We start from the raw sequence: 24,775 nt of genomic DNA, 5'->3' as shown, positions 1-24,775 counted from the left end.
GATGATATCAAATCACGTTCAGGGATTCTTTTTTTTTTCAATCCTATCGTTGAATGACAAGTTATACTATTAAACCCGTATTGCCTGTTAAAGAGAAAACTAGCTCAATGTTTTTTAAAATCCGGATGAATGACGTAATGAGAATTATCCACATATGGCGGAAGTTATTATGTAACTGATAAAACACGGAAGTTCGCATTCCTTGGCAATCTTTAAATAATCTCTGCTATGTTCAAATATAAGTTAGAACAAGTTCATTCCTTAAAAGAATCTTTGCTATAGGGTTCGAATGTATTATCTGTTATATGTTCAAATAGGGGTTGAAAAATGTCTGATGCGCTATGTTCAATTAAGGGTTGGGAAAGGAAACGAATACACCCTCATTATTGTCTTAGTTAAAATAGGGGTTGAAAAATATGCTCATAAAAGGAAACGAGTTCAACCTTAAAATGGAGGTCATAAAAGAGAACGAGTTCACCCTAAAAATGGACTATGCTCAAATAAGGGTGGAAAAATAGGCCCACTGCTATGTTACATTAAAACGATTACACCTCTAAAATATGGTCGTAAAAGGTAACGAAGTTCAAATAGGGTGGAATCCAAAACGAATACACCCCTATTCTCTGCTATGTTCATTATGTTCAAATAGGGTTGGAATACACCCCCGTAGTCTTATGTATTCTCTGCTAAGTTCAAATAGGGGTTGAAAAATATGCTCATAAAAGGGAATGAGTTCACTCTTGCTTTATGTATTATCTGGTATGTTCCAATAAGGGTTGAATATTATTTATTCTCTGCTATCTTCAATTAAGGTTGAAAAATAAGTCATACTCTTTTACTAGTTCTGCTATGTTAAAATAAGGGTTGGAAAATATGCTCATAAAAGAGAACGAGTTCACCCCTAAAAATGTGTTCATAAAAGGAAACGAATCTTATGTATTATCTGCTCTGCTATGTAATTTCAATTAGGGGTGGAAAATAAGCCATACTCTTTTACTAGTTCTGTTATGTTAAAATAGGGATTGAAAAATATGCTCATAAAAGGAAACGAGGTCACCCCTAAAATGGAGGTCATAAAAGGGAACGAGTTCACCCTTGCTATGTTACGTAGTCTTGTGTTCGTAACGGTTGAAAAATATGCTCATAAAAGAGAACGAGGTTCAAATAGGGGTGGAACGGGTCTTATGTATTCTCCGCTCTGCTGTATGTTACGTAATCTGATGTTCGTACAGGTTGAAAAATATGCTCTTAAAAGAGAACGAGTTCACCCCTTAAAATATGCTCATAAAAGAGAACGAGTACACCCCTAAAAAGTGGTCATAAAAGGGAACAAATTCACCCCTAAAATGGAGGTCGTAAAAGACCGTGGGTTCACGGTGTAAGGTGCCCAATTTCCCAGGGGCTCCTGAGTTGGCCAATGCTGTTCCAGGTCTGTTCCAGGTTGGCCCAGATCGATCCATTTTCTACCACTCTGAACAATGTGTGAAAATAATTGTAAGGAAAGAGAAGAAGAGTGTAAATGCAATAACAAGTGTTGAAAGAGGGAAATGTTACAATTACTGTCCGTTGCAATGTAAGGGGTGATTTCTTAAATCCGTTCGTTATTTTCAAGAGTAAAAGATGAAAACCTGAGTTCGATAGAGGATTTCCACCTGTGTCTGTTATTGAATGTTTAGATAGTGGGTACATGAGTGGTGCATTATTACTCGAATGGATTAAATTCTTTCGTTCCAAGTGTACTGCTGGACTAGTTCTCCTTTTTGATGGACACACTTTATATGAAAATCACTTTGAAACGCTACAATTTGTTGCAGAAAGAAAATAAATCTCTGTTTACCTCCCCACATCACACATTGTCTGCAGCCATTAGATCAGGTTATCTTTAAATTATTGAAATGACACTATAATGTACAGCCACTCACATAAGTACCTAGACCCCTGACTGTTATAATTCCATTACTTGGGGTCCAGGCCATTTGCAGTTGTGATAACGCCTAGACCAGTGTTGGGTAAGTTACTTGTAAAAATGTAACGCGTTACAAGTTACTTTACTTTCTCTTAAAATGTAACGCGTTACTTGCCTCAAAAAGTAACTGTTGCTCTACTTCGAAAGTAACGCGTTACTAACGCGTTACTTTTAGGTCGGAAACTTTAAAAATGTGAAAAAATTATAACTTCAATTTTCCGTACTACTATTATTACCGCTATTATTATTATTATTATTATTATTATTATTATTATTATTATTATTATTATTATTATTGCACGTTCTGAATCGCTTTATGTAAATGCAAGGACAATATTTTACTTGATAGGCCTATATGAACATTTTCATATAATGTAACATTGATAAAATGCCATACTGCGTTACTCGTAGGGATGGACACAAGCGAGTTTTCTTTGAAACTCGATTCGACTAGAAACAGACATCTTTCAGCTCCACCCGAGAACTCGAAAAATTCCAACTCGACTCGAATTGGGGTTGAGTTTTGAGTCGAGTCGAGCCAAATCCGGTGTGTAGTTTCGAGTACATTCTTCAAGTATATTACATAGACAGTATAATTTTTATCAATGACACTACTACTACTACTACTACTACTTATATTATTATTATTATTATTAATTATAACAATACTGTGTATAAAAATGAAAGATAGGCGGTTTGTATTTGAATACTAAAAGACTAGTTGATTGCCAACCTCGGTAGTCGTTAAGTCTAGGAGTCAAGGACGTTGTTCACGAGCTTCTGAATTTGGGTTGAGGGTCCATGTTGAGTATTCGGGCTCGAGCCAAACACTATTGAAAGTTATAGGGCACTGGTCAAATATCTTCAAAACTGCTCGGCCCGGGTTTAGAATTGTCAACGACTCGAGCAGCTCGGTTCACAGCTCATTCACTATCGACCCGAACCGAAAAGTGAGCCGAGCCAACAGCTCACCTAAGCGACTCGGCTAGAGCCGAACCGAGCAAATGGCTCATCCCTACCAAGCTAGCTCGAGCCGATGGTTCACCCCAATTGAGCCGGCTCGAGCCATCTTCTAAGTTGAGCCGAGTCTAGCTGAGCTTGTTATAAAAAATCTCTTGTGGTCTCGTTATCGAGACGAGACGAGAAGAGAACAGTGTTCCCTTTCGTGAGCAACACTTAAAGTATTCCATGGCTTTCGTTTTCCAGTGTAATCAGGCCATGATTTCAAGACGAGTTAAAACGAACGAGCCATTTATCAAACTCGACTGGACTTGAAACTCGACGCAAAAAACTGAATCTGCTCGGAACTCGACTCGAGGATATTACCTTTGACTTGACTCGAAACTCGACTTGAATTCGAGTCGAGTCGAATTTTAGCTTGACTCGTGCTCATCCCTATGCGTTAGAAAAAAATGGTTGCTTATTATTGTTCTGCTAAACTAATTATATGATAATAACAATGTTGTTATGTAAAACTAAAACTACAGAATATAGAGTAACATTACACTACAACTAATAAAATGAGAACACATGAACTGGGAGTGAATCAAAACTTCCAGTAACTCTAAAATCGATACATGCTTTTTAAAGCTAGTTTCAAACTCTATAATCAACGGGACTCTAGGATAAGCAAACTGATCTGAAAGAACTTCAATATTGCATACCATCAGCAAACTATTTTCTAGTAATGAAGTAGCATGCTAATCAGAACACAGTTTATTCATATGAACCCCTTACTGTATATATTTTGTTATGACATCCTACTTAATAAATATTTACCGTCGCGGCACTTGAGACACTTAAATTTAAATTCTGTCCACTGTCATCCTCGGCTTTTAAGAAAAAAATATTCTTTCAAATGTTCGAACGGTAAAATATTTTCGTTCTCCATCTTTATAAAAACAACACCAATCAAAGTAAAATAGACTACCGGCATCCTTGCACTCCTAGTTCACTCACTGAATGTATTGATTAGAAGCTGTCAAAATCTACGACAAAATCTTCGAGGTACTTGCAATCAGTACACGTGATTTCCCTAAGGGTGTCATCATCTTCCAAAAACAGCAAGTGGCACTACGAACTTATCTGTTTCTCTGTGTGTCTGTGACTGTCGGTCACTGACATACGTAGTTCATGCTCGATTGTTTTATTCTGAGAAATTCACTTACAGGAAAGAAACATTTGTTTACGACAAAAAAATATACATATATTGTAGTTACTCATCCGAAATGTAACGCGAAAAAAGTAACGCAAACTAGGTACGTTACTTAAAAATTTCTAACGCGTTACCGTTACAGTTACTTTGGAAAAATGTAACGCGTTACTAGGAAACGTTACTTAAAAAGTAACGTGTTACTTGCGTTACGTTACTTCCCAAGACTGGCCTAGGCAGATGCAATCCAACTTACACGTAACTTTTCTCGATACTGATAGCACTTGGTAACACTAAGTCAAGTCTTTATGCAAGTAAAATTGTGAGTAGATGACGCAAGAAACATTTCTCCATTCTGAGATGAATCTCTCTGGTTCAGAGCGCGTTGTCCAATGAACATCATATGTTAATCTCAATATTGGTGTGTATGTAATGTATTATTTCATTATATACTGTATATTGAAAGAAATAAAAACACTGATCACACATGAATCAGAAAATGTTTGAAAGTAGACGAAAATACCAAATCTAGAACAACTTCTGAAATAAGTTTGTAAATGACTGTCTCCATTGACAAACTTTCTCCAATTCTCCTTACTACAACATCTCTTTCTTTCTAGGTAAGAGATCTTGCTTGTCACACTGAGTATGCATTGAAATTGAAACAGAAACACTTATAAAAGTTTCAGCCTGGCCGGGAATCGAACCCAGATCTATCGAATAGAAGTTCAAGGCCCTAACCACTCACTTACCGTGCCACTTAACCTTCCTCCCAAACTAATATCTAGTTAAAATCGTTTCATGGAAAAATATAAACAAGATACTAATGCTTGTGTGAGTGTCTTAATCTAGATTACCTTGTGTGACTCAAAAACAAGTTACATAGACGTTCCTGAATCATAGAAAATATCACGAAACGTTTTTCAAGTTGAGGCTACGTCATCGATTTCAGAAATGGTCCCGATTTACACTACATTTCTTCTTTACCATAACTTCCAATTTCCAAAGAAGAAAAGGCGGCAGAAATTATTTTCACATTCTTTGAATTGTATCAACACGAGTAGAAATAGACAGTTCTATGTTTGTTCCAGAACTACTAGTTTATTTTCTCATATTCATATGAGGAATTTGTGGCAAATTGAGCCGGTGGCACTAGCAGAGTGATCCCGGGCGTTCGGCTTCTGATCATGAGGCGCAATCCACTAGGGGTTCGAATTCCTCTGAAGAGCAAAGTCGGAATTTTAACTGTCCATATTTCTGTGTTCGTGTCCCGAAAGTGTTTGGAATACGTCGAAAGGACATGAGGTGCCAGTGGTGAACAATACTCCGGTTGGGACGATTTGTTTATAAAATATTGTGAAAGCAGGAAACTCCTATTGTAGCTACTTGCGTTCAAATCCCGTAGTGGCAATTATTAATTTTTCTGAATGGGAAGGTAGTGTTTTTGTAATTGGTATTGTAATTCTGTTATTCCTTTATTATTATTATTATTATTATTATTATTATTATTATTATTATTATTGCCACAGAAGGAAAGAAAAGTAACATAGTCGAAGGTATTCATAAGAACAGAAAAGGTATATAGTATGTCAGATGTTTCTTAGATTTACATATGAACCCAATAATATTAATATACGTATATTATTATAATAATATTTGGTTTATTTAACAATAAAATAATAATAATAATGGAATAACAGAATTACAATACCAATTTCGTAAACAATACCTTCCAATAAAGAAAAATAATTGCTACAACGTGATTCGAACCCGGATGTCTGCTATACGAGTTTTATGCTTTACCACTCTTTTAACAATTCATCATACATCAATCAACAAAATAAACTAGTAGTTACGGAAGGTAAAAATAGAACTTTCTTTTTCTACACGTGTTGATACAATTCAAAGAATACGAAAATAATGTTTGCCGTCTCTTCATCTTTGGAAATTAGAAGTTAAAATGAAGAAGGATAGTAGTCATGAAAGTAGGGACACATTGTTAAAAACAATGAAGTAGGCTCATCTTAAAAAACGTTTGTGTTATTTTCCTCATTGAGGAAGGTCTATATAACTTGTTTTTGAGTTAAAGAAGGAAACCTCGAGTAAGTCATTGTGACAATCATATAAGGAACGTCTCGTTATACGAGTATTAGTATCTTGTTTATAGTCTTTCATGAAACGATTTTAACTAGTTAATAGTATAGGTAGAAGATGAAGTGACGGAGTAGGTAAATCATTAGCGCATTGACTTTCTATTCGGCAGACAAGGGTTCAAATCCCGCCCAGGTTCAAGCTTTTTCAAATGTTTCAATATCAATTTCAATGCATACTGAGTATGACAAGCAAGATCTTCTCCTCCCCAGAAAGAAAAAATGTTGGAATGAGGAGAATTGGAGAAGGTCTGTCAATGGAGGCAATCATTTAGAAACTTTTTTCCAGCAGTTGTTCTAGATTTGCTATTTTCATCTACTTTCATGCATTTTTGATTCATGCATGTTCAGTATTTTTATTTCTCTAAACATACAGTATATAACGAAATAATACATTACATACACAGTAATATTGAGAATAATATGTAGTATTCATTGGACAACACGCTCCGAACCATAGAGATTCATCTTAGAATGGAGAGCTGTTTCGTCAGTCACCTACTTTACGATTTTACCTGCATAAACACGTTGCCCATTGCTACCAACTGCTGTCAGTGCTGAGAGAAATAACGTGAAATTTGGGTTACATCTGTTCAGAGGTTCTCACAACTGCAAATAATCTGGATCCCAAGTAATGGAATTAAAGCACTTACAGGAGAGATTCTTTTGCTGGTGGCTGTACAAGTAACACTGTTGCTCCTTTTTCTTCCTTCGCACGTGAAAGCAAATAAATTATCAGTTCAGATACTGACAAGTATGTATACTTTCTACATTGTCACCTGTTTTACTGATAAAAACAAACTATGGCGAAAAATAAACGTATGCAGCCACACAAATTAATATGTCTGGAGCGTGGGGTTCCTCACTTGATCCCCGACCAAGTAAGTTTGTGGTGGACAACATCGTGTCCGTGGGTTTTCTTGGTTTACTCCTGTTTCCTCCCACTTTCCATTCTGCCAATTCCTCCATCATCATTCCCTTACTTTAATTATCCGCCTTCCTTAACCTAAGGGGCATAATCGAGGACATTAAACTGAAGGACTTTCTATCATTTCATTTCATATAAATTCAATCCCGTTTCTCCAAATAAAATGAAGACATTTCGCTATAAGAATCTTAAAGAAAATCTCATGCGCACGCGTACCACAGACAAAGGCGATCCTTCGTGTCTTCAAGATATTTCACACAGTGTTGAACCAACAAGTCCACAAAACTATGATATTTCCAGTTGTATCGCTCGTACCACTGCTAAGATCTTTCCCGCCAGAAAAATTGAAGTTGTCAGGTGATGCTTCTGATTAGTGCGTGTCTTGTGGAAAATATTAGTACCAGAGAAATGCCACGAATACATATGATTGGATTCAGTGTGTTTTGTGTAATCTGTGGACACATATAACGTGCGTACAGTCGTGTGGTGTGCTGACCAAAAGAAAATATTTTTACTGCAAATGTTTTGATGTGGAATGGGGTCTAGGCTACAGACTGTGGTATCCAAAAACCAAAAAAATGAAATGTTGCCAAATTTTGTATTTAGCTAATAAAAAATATCTATGCGAAATAAATAGTCCAGGCTCCGTTTAAGATTCGATTCTAACTTCATCAGATCAAACTTACATTTAATAATATTAATTTATTCTAAATAGATAGGTTAACATGTAAAATAAATAAATGTAATATAAAAAACAAAAAAATCGACACCACTAAATTTATTTGTTTTCTCTTCAACATCAAGAAATAAAAACACGCTTTTATGAATAGATGTTAATAACTATGTGATAACTTGCAGAACGAAAGAAAAAATGAACAACTCTCGTTGCTTAATTCAGTTCTCAAGTGTCAGTGGTAGATTTGGCTAGAATTGCAATTTGGTCAATTATATGAATTAACTTTTAATAGAAACTTAATATGAAAATAATGTCCCAAAAAGAGTTTATTCCAGCTCATTAACTTTCCGAATGCACCAGGACATAAATTTCATCCATCCAAGATTCTAGATAGCTTGCGGCACATCGACAGTTTTACTAATGCAAATGTAAACAGTACTGAGTTGTAATTCGGTGTCAAATATTACACAAGAACGTAGAAAATATAACTCATGTGATCAGCTGAAAAAACACTTTCCTCACTTCAAAACACTGAATGAATTTCCATAATACTTAGAAGAATTAAGAACAAATCATGGTAAACAAGTTTACGACTTCTCATTTACAGAGAGCATTTCTCAATAAGTTCGGATACTGTTATAGAACTACAATGGTTGTTTCGTCACGGAAGGAATTCGTAGGTAATCTAATAACAAACATGTACGGTACTAACGTTTACTTGACTTTTGACAAGAAATTCTTACTCATTGCCATGATTAGTGTGATAGTAAATAAACAACGATTCATTACTCATATATATTTGTCTTAAATATGTACACAATAACATGTATAGGGTTGCATTGAGTTTAGTCGTGATTATTTTACTTGATTAGTTTCCTTGACCCCAAAATATAAACTCGTAAACTACCAGTAGCATTTGTAATGAGATCCGGATAGCATTTGTAAAGCATAACAGGAGAAAGCAATTTCCCCCACGGCCCCGAGTAAGCTCTACCTCACAAAATATGAGTTAATACTCACAACAGTGAATTCAACATCGGCACATAATGAACGGGTTATTTAAATAATTACAAAATATGATTTATTTCTCAACATCACACACGCAAAAAAAAAAAAAAAAAAAAAAGAACTAACGACGAGAGAGGATTTGATTTTAGAGTTTAGTATCCCCATTATGAGAGGAATTCGAAGGGCTAAATGCATGTGAAATCTAAGTACGAGAAGCTGCTGCAAAGTTCATAGCTCAACCCAGAAGAAGTGCACATGCAATGATGAAATTTTGTCTCCCTAAAGTTCAATACATTTCCTCGCACAGTGCTCCAATTTTTGTAAACCAGTTTAAAAAAAAAATCTGAAGACTGTTCTGTAAATCTCCTTATCAAATCCAAACTGGCGTCCTTTAAAGTGGTGTTTGAGTTTGGAGAATAAGTAATAGTCGTAGAAACTAGATCGGGGGAATAAGGAGGATGATCTAGACATTGAAACCCCATATCATGCAATGTCAATTGTGCTTGTAGTGCTCGATGGATAGGGGTATTTTCCTGAAGAAATAGAATTCCTCTTTTAAGTTTTCGGCGGCGTTGTAGTTTCAATTTGTCTTTCAATTTTGTGAGTAATCCAGAACAATATTCTAGATTAAATTTCTGACCCATATACATGTAATCGCCAGAACTCTTCGTAAGTCATGCAATGACCAATTGTCAAATATTGCTGTTTAACAAGTGCATTTATCATCAGCTTAATGATAATTATCTTTCTATTCAAGACTAATATTTGAATTAGTTTAATTTTGACCGTGTATTTGAAAGACAACAATATTTGCGTCATTATTGATTACGAGGAGTTCGAAAATAGGAAGAGAATAGACAAGAAAAGAAGAAAAAGAGGAAGGACGAGAAGAAAGTTTAAAGATATGAAAAGAAAACTAGAGAAAGACGAGAATTAGAAAAACTAATTTAAACACCCGTGACACAAAATGAGAAATAAATCCGAGAAGAAAAAAAAGAATCCATTCTGAGACAAAAAGGTCAAACTTGGGATGAAACCCCACTGCAATCCGACACATGTTAACTCATCTTTAGTGATCAAATAAAAAAAAAAATCATCTTTGATTTGTTGCAGATAGACTAATTCGTCGGAAATGGAAAACTATATCATCTACTAATTATGACTTTTTTTTTCAAGGAGATTTACTAGAAAAATCTTGTAGTTCCATTGTTACTACGCAGATAACTTCATCAGTCACTTCCAACAGCTTATTACTTGCTATATGAGAGATCGAAGATTTCAGCTGACAAACAAATATTACTTAAGTTAGGTTCCCACATATAACTAAATGTACTTCTTAACCTAAAATGACACTCACATACATACCACTCTCACTCATGACATAAACCAAAGCTTATAGGGTACATTAAGCAATAAAACGAAATCTATCTACAGGGTAACAAAGGTTTTATTACAATAATAAAAAAAAATCAGTCAGAAACACTATCAACTATTGTTCACATCAAGTTTGTGAGACTTATTATTTCACGAAACCCCTATAGAGTTATTATTATAAGCATTATTCCTTACAACTTGAAAGAATGAACATCTGGAAATTTGGTAGCAATCTAATTATTATAAAATAAAAAAAAATTCCAAGTGTGACGTATTAGCTTTCTGAGACTACGTATACATAAACCAATAAAATAGTTGTAGATAGTTTAACATTCTTTTACACATTTTATAAGGATTAAAAGCAAGAAAAAAATGTGGAAGGAAAAAAAAAAGGTTCTAATAAATTTTGCAGTTCTTATGTACATCACTTCTGAAGAAAATGTTCGGAAATTCGTATGTGAATCTTTATATCAAACTGTCTTTCAATTTAGTTCGCCCATACTTATAGATTCATATTTAACGTTATTGAGTCCTGTCTCATTTGAAAAAACATTTATCCTATTATGTTGGCAAAGGTCACTTTGACCTTGGATCACTTCAATATTTCACCATTTCTTCGAAAAAAAAAAACAAATTTCTTGGTACAAATACCAATATTTTTATATTGTTTCCAAAAGGTACAGACCTTGTGACGAATTTTAATTTTTTTTCGGAGCGATTTACACTGGGAACTCTGAGGAGTCACACTATCACTTTTGGGTTAGATTAGTTATAATTTCGAAAGAAATATGTTGAAGCTTTTTTTTTTACACTAAAAATATATCGTCCACCTTTTCGGAGATCTATATCCATAGAAAAAGACGTGAGAATGAAGTTAATGTTGGATCACTGAGTTACTTTTTACTATTAAGTTCGTGGAAGGAAAGATTTTCATCGTAGCCTGCTATCTTATCCAAATAATTACATGTATGTTAGTTATATTGGGGGTATTAAACACATAAGGTTAATACAAACACATTTATAACATAGATCATACAATTTTATCAGAATTACTGAATATGGCATCTTATTAAAGAAAGAAAAAAAATAATAGAAGGTCGGGACCGTTTCTGACATTATCGAAGATAGGCACGCTATTTGTTAAGAAACTCTACTCAATTATATATTTATAATTCTCACTAAAATAAATCAACAAAATATTCTCATATATATATTTTCGAGATATATTCATATATTCATCTATTCATATTCCTTCCGCGTGCATAAGAATACAACTTTGTATTACAATTTATAGTAAATCATTTTGCCTACTTTATATCTTTAAACATATATACATATATCCCGACAAAACACAAAAAAATAAATATTATCATTCAATAAGAGGACTATCCTAAAGTACAATACATTCCAAAAGAAAAAAAACACATCTAATAGCAGGTTGATAAAGTAATCCCAAATGGAATTTAGATATTTTGGAACTTAATGAATAAAATGATCAAGATATTTCATGCTAGTACAGTTAACATAGTATCTCAGGAAAGAAAAAAAAATCGATATATCTTATGTTACCTAAAATTCACATCACTGCAAAATTATAAACTTATGTATTTGTGGGCCCACAATTCTAAACTACTGAGTTCATCTCCGAATTATGCTATTTTGAACTATGAACCATTGGATTCTAAGTGGGACCTACAATTTTGTGCAAAAAAAAAAAAATAGGTGACTCGCTCCAGAAGGAGACACGTTTTAAGAAGGAAAAATTTAAAAAGAATATTTAGCTTGTACCAAAACAGGCGGATAAAAGATCATCGCTCCGGATGCACGACAACTAGTGCAAGGAAATCCAAAAGATGAAACCGAAATTTAAAGTTATTTATAACTGTCTCTCGGGCATACACCAGAAGCATCTGACCCTACGGGCTAACACTCTGCACGGTCAGTGAAACAACAAAAATATATTTCCTTGAAAACTACTAAGATTTAAAGTAAGGTTTAAAAAAATGTAAAATATAATTTTTCTTATAAAAGTTAATTGTAAGCTTTGTAAAGTGGAGGGGGGAAGGTAAATAAAAAAATGTAGAAGGAAGATAGACCACTGCCAGGTAAGTTGGATCAAAAAAAATTACGACAAACGTCGATTTCAAGGCCGAAACATAACTCTTTACCGAAACAGGGCGGGCTTAAAATAGCGCCACGCTGATAAGTCCCCTGATAAGAAGGTAAGCAAGTCTGTGCCCCGATTAATACGTTTATAGGGAGAACATAGTCCCTATAAATATATCAATACTCACTGTAATCCGGCCCAACCCATCAGGGTTTCTCCGAATCTCTCGGACAGTGTAGTAGAATCTGCCTTTAGAAATTTCTAACACTAAAAAAAAATTTATCCAACGCCCCAACAGTAAAAAAAAAATCAGTAAAGACCCGAAGAAGGAATCCTCAAAGAAGAGAGAAATGTCTACGCAGTTGGGCAGCCGAAACTAAGAAAAAGAACGAGAATTTTGTGCTAGTAATTACTATGAACCAAACATTACTAGCCACATCCCAATTCGCAGAGTCGTGACTCTCTGAACGCCTTCCAATTTTCACATTCACTATAGTGAAATAAAGAAATTTGAAAATAAGGGGGAGGGGGACAAAGGCGTTTGGGACGAAAACCCCAACGAAGAAAAAAATTGGAAGAACCATTAGACGTCACGCAATGTTTCGTATGAACTGGGTGACCAGCGGTGTATAAAATAACAAAATAACGCGGGAAATTTAATTGTAAAATTCATCAAAGCAAATCTATACATGAGTTGTAACCTTGTACTCCAACTCTCGCGCGTCGTCTGTTCACTTAAACCATTTTGTACATCAGAACACGGATATGTGTCCATGCAATCGCATATGCTATGCCTAACTCAATAAATCTTCATTTGCTAAGGTGATTACCGCCGTAATCGCACCAGAAAGCTATATCGATTTGCAATATTAATAACTAAATTCTTTCAATTTTTTTCAGAAATGTGATACTAAACGTTAGCGCTGACTTGATTAAAAAGAATTAATATACGGAATTTCTGATCAGAAATGGTACTCGAAACGTATACTAGCTATTAATCTTACTACTCATTTCACTGCAGAAGTTTAGCAACATGGGGCGACGTTCATACTCTTTCACTAACATTCCACATATTCCCTCGCATGTATACCAGTAACCTTTAAATAAAAGAAAATTATCACAAAAGACTCTACAAGTCAATTCTACTACGGCGCCTTTATTCAGAAAAAAAATTGAGGACGATACTTCAGTCCACCGTTGTACCTAGTATACCTTGGAGGTAAACACCTCGAGACACCGAAAGTAAACAAACCATATGTGGGTTTGTTAGCACCCTTGTGCTATAGTATCAACTACTCTACGTCGAAAAGGTTACTATTTATGGTATTCATATAATGTGTAATTATCTCTTAGGTTTTGTGAAAACCATTTCCTAACGGACGAGGTAAATTAAAGAAACCTAATTAAAGTAATAGTTACGCCGAAACGTCTAGTTGCTATACTAAACCTGCACTTATTGGATAACCTAAACACTTGCAACCCTCCTAATTATATTTTAAGTACCTAACTTCCATCTTTTATACGTATGAGCGAAAAATTATAAGTTAGAAAATGTATTTCTTCCATATAATCTAAATATCAGCACTAACACTTCGACTCAAAACAGTAAATACATTTTAAAACTGCAACAATATAATGTTACGATATCAGCTCGATATAGCTTTTTGATTACACCACGGAACTAGCATCACCTAGTTAACGCAAGACCGAAAGGTTAAATTTTCGATTTTTTAACAAACTAAAACATTTAAACTAGTAAAATTTACCAGATAAATCAATCTATTGTTCTGCTAGATATATATATTTCTTGTATTCCTGTTAACTACCAAACATTCATGAAAAATGGAAAAAATAAGTGTTTCTAAGATTGCCTTTTATCTTAATTTCGCTGCATGGCTTTTGTAAACAAATAACGAATACGACTTGCGCTGTACTACTGATAATTCTAGATAGATGGCGCTCGAAATTATTCTTGTTTTCTGCTTGTTACGTGCAGGTTGACTTTCAACGGACCATAGCCAGACGTATTGGTTTAGTAATTTGCATTTTTTTGATATCAGTATTGATTATAAATTAGCAATTTAAAGAATAAAGAAACAAAATAAATCTCCCACATTCCGAGATGAACGATTTTTCTTTAGCAGATACTAATGCACTTCTATTTCTGTATTCACAAGTCAACAAAACGCATTCTCATCACACACACACTGAACATACAGCACACGGTTACATGCAATTTATTATATATATACATATCACTTAAAACATAGATACACGTATACATGAATTGTGGGAACTTAACTTGTTTAGGTTAATTAATAAAATTTCTAACTACAAACCTGTATTTAAAAGATTATATTTTCATTTCGTAATGTCAGCTTTCGTGGGGGAGGGAGGGCTATGGTATTTGATTTACATCACTATTACCTAGGTGAAAACTTCTACTCTTCCCAGGCCCTTCCTGAGTGAAAGGAACCCTTCAGAGGCTAACCCGAATTTCTTTCAACCCATCCCGACGTACAGGAGCGATCGTTGTGAAATTAATGCTGCATAATGAGAATGAAACTTCTCAATAAGAAAACATACTCTGCCGCCATAGTCCTAACACAAACTCTATAATTAATTACATGAACTTTTACCCCCAATACAGGCTACGTTAAATTGGAAAAATTTAGCTTTCTGACGAAACTTCCAAAATTAAAACCAAAATCACTAATATCGAAGAAATCTCCGTTATCAGTTTAATATTGTAGCACTAAATACTGTCAATTTATATCACTGGCCACTTGGCTTCCCTTTCTTAACTAATATGGCGGTCCGGCAACAATTGATAATTTTCAAGAGAACATTTTTGTATAGCTCCTGTTTCAAATTTTTGAAATAGTAAGTTATTTCTCCCTTTTCACCACTTTAGCTTGTCACTGTTTAATTAATTATTCCAAGTACACGTTACCTTTTAGTTTGTAAGCGTCCTCATTACCGTCGTGTATCAATGATGCTCACCAAATCGTAGCCATGAAGAAGAATGATAGCTAGCGCCAACTAGCTACTTAACATCGCACCAAAATAGTTAAAACCGGATCTCTCACCGTTTCTAAGATCTAGGTATATGCTCAAGGGCGAGGGGTAAGATGATTTTTTTTACTAGATTTGGCAGAAATTTTGCAAATTGGAATTAATGCTCCTTTGCAAAAGTGAGGGATAAAAAAGGTACTATACTTTCGGTTAGCAACAATATTTTAAAAGTTTGTACGGGGTGATTTCTTGATTTCGACTGGTGATAGCGATGAAAATAATGAAGTATAAAATTTCAGACGATTGTAACCGTCTGGTTACAATTCCCCGGGGTCATTAATAAAATTTTGTTACGACGATAACAAAATTTGATAAGACATTTTTTAATCAATGAAATAGGAATGAAGATATGCATATACATAGTAAAGCATGCTTATTCACTCACACATACACTCGCATACATGTATTGACTTGCAAATAACAGTAGTTTAAACTACGGTTTAGGGAAATAGTCCTTTAACAATTCTTCTCTCTTCTCAGGTGTACAATTAAACAGTTTTAAATTTTGAAAGTTATGTGTACCAATACTCGTTCCATCTAAAGAATGCAAAATAGCACAATTTTTTAGAATTTTTGCTACCACATAGGGACCTGTAAAAACTTTCATCCACTTCGCAGATTCTTGTTTAAGAATCGACGATAAAGGATGAGTTTTTAACATCACCAGTTGATTTTCTTTCAATGTAACTTTAGTCGACGAATTTGTTCTATTAATCTTCGATTTTGCAGTTACTTCAATATATCGCTTTTGTTCATCCACACGTTCTAAGTTTTGAGGCCATGGAAAATTTTTTCTAAACATTTCTACCGCAGAAAAACTTAGGAATCGTTCTGCTGGTGCGCATCTAATACTCGAGCAGTAAGAATGATTAAGAAGAGTCTGTATTTTCAGCAGATGCCTAACCCACATAGTTTGATCCTCGTTACACCATAATCTAATCAACCGATTAAGTTCTTTATGGCTCCGTTCAGTAATTCCGTTTGAGTTCGGTGAATAACTCGAGGTTCTTCTGTGTTTTATTTTATTTTTGTTACAATATTCTTGCCACAACTTGGACAAGAACTGTGGGCCACGATCGGAGACTACTTCTTGTGGGTATGGCATTAGATGAAAATACCTTTTCTCCAGAACTGCTATGATTTCTTTGGTATTGGCCTTTTTCAAAGGAAGGAATGTGACTAACCTAGAATAAATGTCTATTATTGACAATATGTAATAATATCCCTGGCTAGGAGGGAGTTTTCCGATAATATCCACACCCAGCTTCTGGTGTGCAACAGAAGCCTCAATGTTACAAGGTTGTTTTAAAATAATTTTATTGGCAAATTTGGTTTCAGCACACTCAATACAATTGTTAATGAAAGTTTTTATCGTTTGCTTTTGTTGCTTCCAATAGAAAAGGGATCTACGGAAATTATAACATTTTTGTACCCCAAAATGTCCTGCACTATGTATTGTTCGAACTATGTTGTCGACACACTTTTGAGGCACCACCAAAAGCCATTGATTCTGCTTTATTGGTTTGGTGTAAATTAAACCTTTATATACAGTTATTCTGTTTGAATCAGGAGTCAGGTCGTACAGTTTTTTCAAAGCATTGCATAAATGATCTTGTTCCTGATTTTTACGTATTTCGTCAATATCTATATTATCATATTGTGATTTTAGCAAAAAATTTACGTAATGGGTCTCTGGCTCAACGCATACGTCAGGCGGATACCTACTTAATGTGTCGGCAACAAAATTCTTTTTGCCCGGACAGTGCTGAAAGATTAAATCAAATTTCTGTAATTTTAACAAAATTCTCGTAGTTCGGGGTTCGAGACTTTTTAACGTAAAGGCATGTGTTACAGCGGCGTTGTCAGTGTGGACAAATGTGGTACGGCCCGTAATATATTGTTGGAAATGTTCGCAGAGAAATAAAACGGCCAATAGTTCTAATTGAAACATGGAGAGTGACAACTCGTAGGGTTTAACGCGTCTGCTAGCGTATCCAATGACCAGCGGTTCTTCCTGACCAGGGGGATATTGTGCGAGTAGACCTGCTAAGTTTTCCATACAAGCGTCACTTTGTATGTGAAAGGGCAATGAAAAATCGGGCTGATTTAAAGCTGGTGGGTTGCTCAGAATATCTCGCAGCCTATGAAACGCTTCAAGAGTTTCTGCATCAAAAACAAATTTGTGATCTTTCTTTAATAATTTGTATAGTTTATCTGTAAGTCCAGAAAAGTTGTAGATAAACTTTCTTCTCCAACCTATAAGTCCAAGGAACTTTTGTAAAGCTTTCCTGGTTTTAGGTATAGGAAAACAACGGATCGCTTCGTTTAATCTCGGGTCGACTCTTACTGTTTTACCACTTACTATGTGACCCAAGAACTTAATTTCCGGTACAAAAAATTTGCATTTTTTGAAATTTAAGGAAAAATTTGCATTTCTAAAAATTTCAAATGTCCGTTCCAGATGAATTAAATGATCTTGGGTTTTAGACTTTACTAATACATCATCCAGGTATAATACAATAAAGGAACTTGTGGTGTCATCAAAAAATTGTGTCATGACATACTGAAATATAGCTGGACTACTTTTTAGTCCCTGCGGTAAAACAGTAAAACAGTATTGTCGTCCCTTGTAGATAAAGCTAGTGTACTGAAAAGAATCTTCATGTAAGCTCACCCCATAATACGCACTTGAAGCGTCAAATGAGGAGAACCATGAAGATTGAGAAACTCTGTTTAGTAAATCATTTATTGGTTCTACCTGTACCTGCGGTGTGATTATTTTACTATTAATAGCGCGTAAATCGAGGACTGGACGTACTCCACCTGAGGTTTTCTTTACTACGTGTATCGGGTTTCTGTAGGGTGACATCCTTTCTACAGCTATTCCAAGCCGTAACCATTTATTTAGTTCTAATTCAAATTCAGGTTGTATTGCTTGGGGAACAGAATAGCATCGACCAACCACCGGTTCCTTATCCACTACTTGAATTTTATAAGGGGGAGCATTCACCCGACGAGGATACTCCGAAAAAACATTACGATATTTTAATAATAATAATTTAAGACCTTCTCTAGTTTGTACTGGTAAATCTACTCGACGAACAATATACTCCGTTATTTCTTCCTCCGTGAGACCGCAACCCGTGTCCAGAGGCGGTTCAATGTCAACCGTCCTTTTAACCTCTTCCTTACGAAGAGGAGGTACTGGGTAAACAGCTTGACGGGATATTTTGGTGTCAAGTACGGATGGTTTCATCACTGGCCAGCCCGAGTCACGGATAGGGTCATCACTTTGGTGCACATTGATTGCCATCTCATTCAGTCTGTCAGTAGGAACGATTACTATATTTCCAAAACTATCCTTCATTGAGATCTCCCCTTTTCCCCTGTCGATTATACAATTAAATTTGTCCAGAAATGGGCATCCCAAAATCAAATCTGTACGTAAATATTTTATTACAAAAATTGGTATTTCGAAGATGTGATTCTGTATATTCAGATAGAAATTTTGAACCCCTTGTACGGGGAAACTTTCTTTCCCCGCGAAAGTTCCTAAAGTCAAACCAGTGTAGGGCCGCAACTTTGCGGATGGGAAACGCTGTTTTAACTGCTTCCACACTTCCCAGTCCATCAGGCATAACTCGGAACCTGAATCAATTGTAGCGACTAGTTCGTCCTCCAATAGTCCCTCTGACTACTGGAGAAGCGGAAAAGTACCGATCCTCACTATGTTCGATGGGTTCATCGTCAATTACAAATCTAATCGAGAACTTTAAAGATGTATCTGGTATTCGTAATAGATTTGAATTTGTCTCACCATTAATAAAACTGGAATTCTGATTCGTTCCTAAACCCATGAATTTATTCTTTATGGGGAAAGAATTCCTGCAGCCATCTTTCCCCGTTATCCACGACGACTGCGGAATTAGTTTAAAGTCTTTACAGCAGTCTCACTGTTACTGTTACCTCCCATCGGCAAAATCCCAGTTTCTACTCTGGTTTGATTTCCCGCTTGCGAACAGACTTGATTTCTAACACTGTCATTATTAGTATTATTATTATTTATACCGTTCCGTCCTCCCCTTGAAGCATTTCGCCTATTAAACCCTCTTTGGTTATTATTTACTTCCAAGTTCGATCCTCTATTCGAACGGTTATACGGTTGGTAGCCCCTTCGATTGTTGTTTCTATTATACCTTCGTCCCTCATTATTATTTCCCGAAGCACGTTCATTGGGGTACCTCCATCCAGCCTGTGTGTAACTCAAAAAATCGGTCTGGCAGCTCGCACTGACCTGACTCTTCCCTGGGTTTAATATCTTCGCTTGACGAGCAAAATGTCTTTTAGGTGCATAATGCACTTCCTTTCCGCATAAAGCGGCAAGTCGTGACGTTAGCTCGCTCACATTTTTACATAAATGTGATGCTATTGCCCTCGACTTTTCCGGAGGCAGTGCATTTACAATGATGTCTACTAACTCAGCTTGCGAGGGGTGTTCCGCGATCTGATAGTAGAGTTCGATTATTTTCCATGAATAATCTAACAACGTGGCATACTTAGTTCTGTCAAATCTCATAGATTGTAACGCTCTCTTCTGAGCTCTTTCTATATGTTCGTTGCAATACTCTTCTTTGAAGTACCCAACGAAGTCATCGTACGATTTAATCCGGTACTTCATAGACGAGTACCACGCGTTAGCTGCCGCTACGAGACACCTCTCAACAGTCTGAAGACGTTCGTAATCGCTCAACTGATACATGGTCAAACATTGTTCCAGTTTTCTAAGGAATACTCTCGGTAATCCGTTTGCTATGTTACCATCAAAAGACGGAAATCTTTCCATATCACGGAGTGTCACCTTCGCACCTGTGTGCAACGGAAGAGGAATGTAATTTGTGGGGGCCAACGCATTACTGCTTATAGTGGATGTAGTGATTGGACCCGCCATAGCAGACGTCGTCACAGTTCCAGGCGCTCCCACGCATGTTGAGGAGACACCATAATTTTGACAAGAGGAATACATGTTAAATTCTGGATTCACAGCACCAGTCACCGTGGATTCGCATCGATTTACTCCCACTGGATTAAATGGCCACTTCAAACCATTTATACTTACCAGAGAGGGAGCATTGACTTTTGTTACGGTATTGGTCACAACACTGGAATTCAACAAAGTGTTGTATGTAGTGGGATTATTTGCTGATACCGACACCGACATGGGATATCTGATGGTGGTATCACCTACAACTGTTGACATATTTTCAAGTCGCGTTCCCTTCCTTGTGAAATTATCTGAATCGTAAAATTGGGTTTTCTGCATTTCTGGATTCTCTACCTTATTATCGCGTTCCCTTATCCTACTTTCTTTTTGTAAAATGGTCACGTCATCCCTGATCCCATCGATCGAATGGTTCATAGTTCGAATCTTCGATTCAACCTGCTTAATTACTTCGTTTGTAACTTCGGGTGACGATTCCAAATTACCATTTGTTTCTAATTTGTTTAGCCGGGCAGCTAACCCATCAATATCAGTTTGATGTTCTAATTTTGTCTTACACTGTACCACATCTGTTTTCATGTCCTCTATTTGTGTGCGTACCTCGCTCTCGACAATAGTTACCTTTGTGTTTAGCTCTTCCTTAACAGATTGCAAGGAACGAGCAAAGTCTCGGGTAATCCCATCGATTTTTTCGCTCAAAGCTTCGAAACGAGTATCACTATCCCGTTTTGAAGCTTTAGCTTCCTGTTCAAATTTTTGGTTCATTTTATCAAACTTTTCATTCATGTCATGACTTAAATTCCTAATTTTTTCATCAAAACTATTCATGTTTTGGTCCATCTTCTGAGCGAAGTGCTCAAGGAACGACCTGAGGTCATCTTTTCCCGGAGTTACGGGTTCTTTGCCAAGATCACCTTTTTTGTCAGCCTCGTCAGACACAAGATCACACTCAATTTCGTAATCGCTTTTCTCATCCGAACATCCAGTTACCTCTTTACAAGGCGTAGAGTGTAGATTTCGCACTTCAGGAGTAAAGTTTAGGTAACTATCTTTATATTCGGATTTATCTAATTTCTCTCGCTCTTTTTCCTCTGTCCTGTGCCTTTCCTGGCAGTCATTGCAGAGGCGTGTTATTTCCCTTCGTGCGATTTTCTCTTCGATGTGTTGGGTGTCCTCCAGGTCGGCACACACGAGGTGAAACCACCTCTGATGGCACCCATCACAGCGAACCAATCTCCGCGAGACTCTCTTTTTGCGTTCTCGATCATCAAGTCTACACTCGCTACATGGAGTATCTGAATTATCAAATTTAACCGACCTTCTATTTACTGCCATATTTTCCATATTATTTTTCCAAATACACACACAAAAAAATTGCAAACAAAATTCTTAATATAATGTAGGCTATCTACTACACAATACAAATATACCTTCATGTGTTGATCACTCCTGCCGCCGAGGGTTATTCAGGTTATGATATATTAATTTATTCTCTCTCCTCCCCACTTAATATTTACTCAAGCAACAAGTAACTGGAAGTGAGTGATGCTTCAAAATGATTTCTTTGTAAACTCCTCTCTTATTTTCACACTCACAATATTTATCGCAGTGAAGTTCCGTACCCAAGCTTAATTTAACTGTATTAACAATTCACTAATTTATTTAAACATCCTATACCAAACTTCCTACAAAATTGTGTCACAAATGTAAGTTTTAGTTCGTTCCCATAAAAACGCATTGCTTCCATGGAAATGGTATCCTGTATCACGGTTCGCCAAATTTTGTAATCGGTAGAACTCTTCGTAAGTCATGCAATGACCAATTGTCAAATATTGCTGTTTAACAAGTGCATTTATCATCAGCTTAATGATAATTATCTTTCTATTCAAGACTAATATTTGAATTAGTTTAATTTTGACCGTGTATTTGAAAGACAACAATATTTGCGTCATTATTGATTACGAGGAGTTCGAAAATAGGAAGAGAATAGACAAGAAAAGAAGAAAAAGAGGAAGGACGAGAAGAAAGTTTAAAGATATGAAAAGAAAACTAGAGAAAGACGAGAATTAGAAAAACTAATTTAAACACCCGTGACACAAAATGAGAAATAAATCCGAGAAGAAAAAAAAGAATCCATTCTGAGACAAAAAGGTCAAACTTGGGATGAAACCCCACTGCAATCCGACACATGTTAACTCATCTTTAGTGATCAAATAAAAAAAAAATCATCTTTGATTTGTTGCAGATAGACTAATTCGTCGGAAATGGAAAACTATATCATCTACTAACTATGACTTTTTTTTCAAGGAGATTTACTAGAAAAATCTTGTAGTTCCATTGTTACTACGCAGATAACTTCATCAGTCACTTCCAACAGCTTATTACTTGCTATATGAGAGATCGAAGATTTCAGCTGACAAACAAATATTACTTAAGTTAGGTTCCCACATATAACTAAATGTACTTCTTAACCTAAAATGACACTCACATACACACCACTCTCACTCATGACATAAACCAAAGCTTATAGGGTACATTAAGCAATAAAACGAAATCTATCTACAGGGTAACAAAGGTTTTATTACAATAATAAAAAAAATCAGTCAGAAACACTATCAACTATTGTTCACATCAAGTTTGTGAGACTTATTATTTCACGAAACCCCTATAGAGTTATTATTATAAGCATTATTCCTTACAACTTAAAAGAATGAACATCTGGAAATTTGGTAGCAATCTAATTATTATAAAATAAAATAAAAATATTCCAAGTGTGACGTATTAGCTTTCTGAGACTACGTATACATAAACCAATAAAATAGTTGTAGATAGTTTAACATTCTTTTACACATTTTATAAGGATTAAAAGCAAGAAAAAAAATGTGGAAAGAAAAAAAAGGTTCTAATAAATTTTGCAGTTCTTATGTATATCACTTCTGAAGAAAATGTTCGGAAATTCGTATGTGAATCTTTATATCAAACTGTCTTTCAATTTAGTTCGCCCATACTTATAGATTCATATTTAACGTTATTGAGTCCTGTCTCATTTGAAAAAACATTTATCCTATTATGTTGGCAAAGGTCACTTTGACCTTGGATCACTTCAATATTTCACCATTTCTTCGAAAAAAAAAAAACAAATTTCTTGGTACAAATACCAATATTTTTATATTGTTTCCAAAAGGTACAGACCTTGTGACGAATTTTAATTTTTTTTCGGAGCGATTTACACTGGGAACTCTGAGGAGTCACACTATCACTTTTGGGTTAGATTAGTTATAATTTCGAAAGAAATATGTTGAAGCTTTTTTTTTTACACTAAAAATATATCGTCCACCTTTTCGGAGATCTATATCCATAGAAAAAGACGTGAGAATGAAGTTAATGTTGGATCACTGAGTTACTTTTTACTATTAAGTTCGTGGAAGGAAAGATTTTCATCGTAGCCTGCTATCTTATCCAAATAATTACATGTATGTTAGTCATATTGGGGGTATTAAACACATAAGGTTAATACAAACACATTTATAACATAGATCATACAATTTTATCAGAATTACTGAATATGGCATCTTATTAAAGAAAGAAAAAAAATAATAGAAGGTCGGGACCGTTTCTGACATTATCGAAGATAGGCACGCTATTTGTTAAGAAACTCTACTCAATTATATATTTATAATTCTCACTAAAATAAATCAACAAAATATTCTCATATATATATTTTCGAGATATATTCATATATTCATCTATTCATATTCCTTCCGCGTGCATAAGAATACAACTTTGTATTACAATTTATAGTAAATCACTTTGCCTACTTTATATCTTTAAACATATATACATATATCCCGACAAAACACAAAAAAATAAATATTATCATTCAATAAGAGGACTATCCTAAAGTACAATACATTCCAAAAGAAAAAAAACACATCTAATAGCAGGTTGATAAAGTAATCCCAAATGGAATTTAGATATTTTGGAACTTAATGAATAAAATGATCAAGATATTTCATGCTAGTACAGTTAACATAGTATCTCAGGAAAGAAAAAAAAATCGATATATCTTATGTTACCTAAAATTCACATCACTGCAAAATTATAAACTTATGTATTTGTGGGCCCACAATTCTAAACTACTGAGTTCATCTCCGAATTATGCTATTTTGAACTATGAACCATTGGATTCTAAGTGGGACCTACAATTTTGTGCAAAAAAAAAAAAAAATAGGTGACTCGCTCCAGAAGGAGACACGTTTTAAGAAGGAAAAATTTAAAAAGAATATTTAGCTTGTACCAAAACAGGCGGATAAAAGATCATCGCTCCGGATGCACGACAA

The sequence above is a fragment of the Thermobia domestica genome, chromosome 10 (genome assembly GCF_964235325.1).
Source record: "Thermobia domestica chromosome 10, izTheDome1.hap1.1, whole genome shotgun sequence".
NCBI classification, from domain to species: Eukaryota; Metazoa; Arthropoda; class Insecta; order Zygentoma; family Lepismatidae; genus Thermobia; species Thermobia domestica.
This window is presented reverse-complemented; position numbering follows the sequence as displayed.